Genomic DNA, 7,046 nt, shown 5'->3' with positions numbered 1-7,046 from the left:
TCCAGAAAAAACCTCGGCTCACACCTTGAGTGTGTGGCTCTAAGCAGAGAACACGGTTGAGCCACACCCAGACTGCTGAGTTACAGAACTGGGAGCTGATAAAGAGGTGTTATTTTAAGTCACTAAATTTGTGGTAATTTATGTAGCAATACAAAATTAATATAAGTGGCAAATCCACTGCTAGATTTTAAACTATCTGAAAACCAAGGTTTTATGTACTTTCGCATATCCTGTAGTTATCTTTGGAAATAAATGTCCTATGTTGACCGTGAGGGGGGCACAAACACTATTTTTCCCTTCTACCATCTAAGTTCTTCTAGCTGGGCTAATAAATTAACATGAGATGGATTAACAGAAGAAAATGACTAAAATAGATTACAGATGTATATGTGGGTATCCCATACGAATATGAGACCCAAGGAGGCACTGAGCAGTTGCTTATGTGCCATTTTGAACAAAGGCGAAAAAGCCAAGGATCTGAGATTTCGAAGAGAAAGCAGGCAATTTGCAGGTAGACAAGAAAGAGCAAACATGAGCAAAAACATTTTTTTTGCTGGGCTACCTAGAAACAATGAGGTAGAGGGAAGTTCAACAAGCAGGCTATGCTAGAAGCTGTCTGACACATTTCATTTATATTATGAGGCTGAGGTGATGTTTTCTTTCTTTAAGCAGGTTTCTCTACCTGAATTTCCTCAGGCAGATAAAGGCAGAGGGCCACAGGTTTGTTTGTTTGTTTGTTTTGAGTCTTTTATTTCTTAATAACCAGCTTAAAATCAGTATGCCAAAATGAATGTTTTGAGGCTCCCTTCAACCTTTCGCATTAGAATCATTTCCTGTGTTTTTTAACTGGCTTGGATATGGAACAATTAACAGTCCTATTAGTACAGAATCTTTACTTTCAGGCTTAGGTCCTTCTGGGTCAACATTTTCAAGAATCAAAGACAAGGTCATTAGTGTTTCCAAGTACTACATTAAAAACTGAAGGTAAGAGGCAAGGAACCAGAAGGTTTTCCAAAATTTTTCTTTTTCCACGTTGTTGTCTTATTTGTTCCTCCTGTCAGTTGTGATATTATATAGAAGAAACATCTAACAGAGGTTTTTGAGGGCTCAGAAGTTAATTGGACATAAGAGTTAGCCCAGTGCAAGTTAGGAGCAAAGAGGAGGAAGAACATTTAAAAGACAAAAGGATATTTGTGAAATACCTGGAGAAAAATGAGAACAGGCCTGTTCAAGAACTTCTAGCATTTCAGTATGGTCAGTCTAGTATAGAAGGGGAGGGCAAGCTCTGGGCATGAGAAGTGAACAGAAGCCAGAAGACTTGGACTTTGGCTCAAAGATCACTTTTTAGTGTGAGGAACCCAGGGGGCCACCTGCATCCAAGCCCAACAGGATGTGTGGCTCCTCCAGTACCATGAGTGCCACATGGGTGGGAGATCCATGGCGGGAGCTTTCCTGGGCTTTGGGTAGCTTCAGGAAAACATCTTATTTAGGTCCAAATGGCCTTAATCAAAACCTCAGAGAACTACTGCCAAGTGAAGCCCTACCTTGAGTGCCTTTTAATCTTGCAAATTGAAAGAAAATAAATGGATCTGAATCCCCAAGATCCTCTAGAAATGTAGGAGCAGTGAAGGGTTTAAAGATTCCCTCCACCCAAGAAGAGTAGAAACATAGTGGGAACATGGAGAGCCTTCTTTGTGTCCGCCGAATTACCCATTAGTTCTGCTGGGTGAGTGTTTCAGGAGACAGTCTATAAAAACAAGACAAGTTAAACTATACTCACAACCCCCCTCTGAATTCTTCTAAATTAGCCTACCAGGGATTTTTCCTAGCTGTGTATAATGGTGTTAGCATTTCCATTTTTCTTAAGGAAAATCTACAATTTCACTGAAGAATGATCCTTATTTCTGTGTTTACTGCAAGTGATAGCGATCTTTCTTAAAACAAGTTGGTATTTTCAAGGGCAATTAAACTGCTCTTATCCTTCGCAGAAAGAAACTGGCTGTTTCTGTGGTTTTGATTTCTAAATAATGTTCAGCTCCCCACTATTGCTGAAGTGGCATAGGGCTGGGAAGGCTGGAGTTAAGGTGAGTCGAGAAAGCAGGGGCTTGAAGAAAAGAGGCTTTCTCTCCAGAGAGATCTTTGACATGGAAATGTACCCCTGAAGATAATGGGGAGGGGAGGAACCCTGCTAGTGCAGCTGAGGAAGATGAGACCCAACAGCAAATGCCATAGACCGCCCTAAAACAAACAGTGAGAATGAAAGAATTCACTGTTGTGCTCCTCACTAGCTCTTCAAAGGACAGAGAAGGTGACGAGACACTTGCTCTGCAGCAAGTCCTTCAGAAGAGATTTGAGGTTACACTCTCGAATGACAGCATCTCACACACAATTAGCACAGGGTAAAGTTTAGGTAAGTTGGATTTCTTACTTTTCACATTCAGATTGTGAATAAAGGGGGCCCTGAGAGAGGAAAAATAGACTTCTGTTATTTTAATCAATGGTTAATCAGTGAAATTCTAGAAAGAGTTTCCCACACTTTGTTCCACCCCACTTAGGATTCTCTGGCTTTGACCGGCTCCTTGTCACTGTTGTTTAAATTACACTGTGGCCTGCAATTTCTCTCCTTCAGAAGGGACCCGAATAATGTCAGTTGATGAGCAAACACAGGAACCAGCCTGAAGTTTCCTCACTTTCTCTTGTGTAAGTGTAACTGTTAACTTTTGTTATTGGTTTTAAAGGCAGCTTTGCAAAGAAAAAGTTATCACAACAAGTACACAGGCTGTCAGTCACAGAAAGGCAAGGAAAAAGAAAAGCCTGGAAGCTGACCTAACCCGGTGACATTACTGATTGAAAGTGGTTAGGAAAGAACATGACACAGACGGAGGACAGATTCTTCCAGCACAAATACCCACCACCACCACTCAACACTTCCACTGAAATTACGGGCAGCCTCGTAGGGACTGGGGTATTTCTCCAAGCATTATGAGTTCAGCCCATTTTTCTCTTCCCACTAACAGGACGCTGGCAGGAAGCTGGGGGATGGGTGGTTTCGTGCCAGAAGCCGATTGGGACGTGGAAGTGTGGGGAAGGGAAACGCCTCCTTTTCTAGATCGTTCAGTCACCCACACTCCAGAATCCTTGTTAGGGAAGGAGACGATGGCTCCTCCATGCTGTCTGTGCTTAAAATGGAGATCACGATAGAAAGCAAAAAGGAAATGGGGACTGTATCATTTCCCAAATATCTTCGCGTTTGTGTAAACAGGCTTCTGAGGGACATATGTGTAGGCTCCTGCACTGAATTGCAATAGAATTGGGGGTTAGCGTCTTTCTTACTTTGAAAAGGAAAAAAGACTTTTATTGATAGGAAAAGAAAGAGAGAGTTTATGGATACAGCAAACCCCATACAAACTCCCCACTAGAGGCAGCAGCCATGGTTAAAGTTAGATAAGTCTCCCTAAGCACATGTGATATATATAATTAATTTGGTTTGACTCACAAGCAGAGATCGTACTGTACACAATGTTTACTACGTGCTTCTGCACTTAGCACTTCATGAACAAATTTTCCCTCCAGTAAATATTCTTCAACATTTATTTTTAAAGGTGGGTGCATGTGAGTTCATCTCTTGCTGAGGCTGTGTAACCTTTCAGCAGAATTGAAAAGGCAGCATCAAGGAATATCTGAAATTCCGGAACTACTTTGTCCGTTCCATTGACTCGCCTGAGTCAAGAGTGTATTTAGGGTGAGCACTAAGGCAGGTAGGTCTCTGTTGATTCAGTCTCACCCTCTGTCAGAAGTGGGAAAGGAGATATCCAGCTGTCTGTTGCTGAGTAGACCCCTGAGATGAAAGCAAGATGGTGCCCAGAGAACGAGCTTCGGAGAGATGAGTCTCGAGAGCACCCCACATTCCTGTTCTTGCCTTTGAGGTGCTTTGGTTGTTTTCCCTTCTTACTGACACTTACCTACAGTTTCTCTCTTAAGTCCTGGGGTATTATTAGAGCCCAAAGTAGATCAAGATAAATATTTTACAGTTAGATGTTGACTGCAGATGTCTCTGTTATCATGTCCTTCACATTTTCAGTGTGGTCTAGACCATAGATAAGTCCACTTGAGACTGCACAGGAAACAGTAAAGGAGAATTGCTTATCTCCCTGTTTTCCTCTTTTCCTGGTCTCAGCCAAAGAGAGCTGCCTCTTTGTTTTCTCTTGTCAGACTCATTTTGCTTTATGCCTTTATCCTAAGGTCCCAGGGGAGGGGACATAAAGCAGCATGCAGGGCAACTGGAGATAGCCTTCCCTGGTCCCTCTCACTGCTTCTGGGTGACATCTCTAGCAAAGGAGTTCTCTCTGTTCTGCAACGATAATTTAAGTAATGGAAGTAGAGGAGTAGGAGAAAAGAAAAGCAGTGTAGCACTGGTGGACTATCATTCTAAACCTGAACTCACGTCTCTTTCCCTGCCTTGAAAGGGTTATGAAGCTTACATGGTAAAATCTGCAAAGGATCTTAGGATGTTTAACTTCTATAGGTTAGGTGCAATGTAAGGAAGTATAAATGTATTTATGATTCATGATAGGTAGATAAATAGATGATAGATAGATATAATAGAACATCGATTAAAACTAACTCTGACCACATCGCTCAAGTGATTCCATTCCATTTTCATTCTCCTTTTTAAAACTAACGTATGTCAGGGGCAACCTCATCAGTTATCACAAAGTCTGAGATATATTCTAGAAGATGAAAAATGTAATAAGTGCTATGGTAACAACTTGATTTCTTTCTTTGTTACTAAATAACGGAATTATGTTTAATTAGTAAATAGCTGATATAATTCCAATATAAATAATGGCATAATTATGTAGTATAATAACTTATAAATCCAGTCCTCATTGTCTCTTCTTACTACTGCCTTACTAATAATACATAACATTATTGAGTGCTTACTATTTGCTAGACACAGATCTAAGGGATTTACATATATTAATTCATTTAATCTTTACAACTTTATGAAAGAACTATTCTGATCCTTGATTTACAGAGGAGGAAACTGAAGAACAGAGAAAGTAAGAAACTTTCCTCAAGGTCATAGCTTATAAGAACAGGACTCTAAATCAGATCACCTAGTTCCCATGTGCCTTACTGTGCCTCTTGCTAAGAGTTGATTCTTATTCCTTTTGCTCTTTCCTGATTGGTCTCCCTGCCTCTACTCTCTCTATATAGCTACTGATGTAGTCATATATATGCAAAATTATATTATGGGTCTTTAAAGTCCATCATTGATTTCCTCTGGGCTATAGAACAAAGTCTAGCCTGCTTAATGTGGTCCTCAGCACAGTTCATATTCTTACCTGAAATGCTTTCCCATCACTTACTTTACAGATGCATTTTCTTATCTCTATGCTTTTACATAACATTTCCTTCCTGAATTTTTGTCACGATTTAGAACCCAGATGAAATTCCAGCTCATCAATGATGCCTCCATTTCATAGCAAGAAATAATTTCTCACTCCTCTATGTTCCCACTGTACATTATTCTTTTCCAATAATCTTTACTTTTTGGCTACCCTCAGTATAACTTTTTATGTGCTTTCTGAATTATAGCTTCTAAAAGTTAAAGACCATGTATGTGCAACTTTAAACTCAACCATTCCTTACAGTACCTTGTGCATAATAGGTGTTCAATAGATGTTTGTCGAATTAAAATTCTGTTAAATTCTGTATTGGGTGAAACTATCATGTTTGCCACTTCTATCTCTCTTAGGCCACATAGAAGGGTGGGTGTAGTTTGCTGTGGGCATGTGAGAAGAAAAACTCCCAGAGCTGGAGGACACCACAATTTGAAGATTAAAGTCACTGAGTTCTCATTGCGGTCTCATATTTCTGCTGTATGAGTAAGAAGGAGAAACTACTCTGCAGAAGGCACAGGGGTTTTTTCTTCCAGTTCTTGTTTGTTATTCTTTTAAATGGCCTTATCATGCTTAGGCCTAACTGACCACTACAGCAATGTCTCCCTAGACCATGTAATGCATTTTGGTTCTACGGAAAAAAACAAGTTTGTTCATAGCTCATTTCCCCTTTTCCTTCTGCTTGTCTAAAACCTTCTTTGCTCTCATAAAGGCATTGTCTGCAAGAATGGCAAGTAGAATGTTATTAGAAGGTGTTATTAGAAGAAGGATGGCACGGGTAATAAAACATTAAAAATAAATTTTTAAAAAGACAAAAAAAGAGAAGAGACATAAAAGACTTAAAATATTGGGAACAGAAATGAAGAAACAAAAATTAAGATGTGATTAAAAAGCAAAAAATTTTAAGTGACAATTCCCTGTTTAAACAAAAATAATAACAATGTACTGTAAAAAACATAAGAGTAACAGGTATAACAATAATAGCATAAAGGTCAGGAGGAGAGAAATGGAAGTATACTATTTTAAGGTCTTTTTACAATTTATGAAATGTTACAAAATCACTTAAAGGTAAACTGCAATGAGTTAAATTGTATATTATAAACCATTAAGCCACAAACAGTTGTAATTAATAAAGCAGCAAGGAAGATAAAATAAATCATAAAAAATTAATTAATACAGAAGAAAGTGAAAAAGAGAAAAAAAGAAGCAAAGATTGAATGACAATATAAAAAAATAATAAGATAGATTTAAACCCAATCATACCAATAATTATATTAAATGTAAATGGCAGAGGTTATCAGATTGTACCCCCCCCCAAAAAAAGCTAATGATATGATACCTGCAAGAAACACAAATAAGTTATAAATCATGGGATAAAATAAGTTATACTATGGTAACACTAATCAAAAAAAATGAAGTGGTTATAATATCAGATAGAGTAGATTAACAAATCAAAGAATATATCTAGAGACAAAAATGGCATAATGGTATAGGGATCAATTCATAATGATGTAGGGATCAATTCACCCAGAAGATATAACAATGCTAAACACTTATACATTGAATAACAGAGCTTCGAAATATATAAAGAAAAAATTTAATAGAATTGCAGGAGAAATAGACAAATCTACAATTATAGTA

This window comes from Rousettus aegyptiacus, unplaced genomic scaffold (genome assembly GCF_014176215.1).
Source record: "Rousettus aegyptiacus isolate mRouAeg1 unplaced genomic scaffold, mRouAeg1.p scaffold_m13_p_1, whole genome shotgun sequence".
In the NCBI taxonomy this organism is placed as follows: domain Eukaryota; kingdom Metazoa; phylum Chordata; class Mammalia; order Chiroptera; family Pteropodidae; genus Rousettus; species Rousettus aegyptiacus.
The sequence above is the reverse complement of the archived record's forward strand: the minus strand, read 5'-3'. Positions refer to the sequence as shown.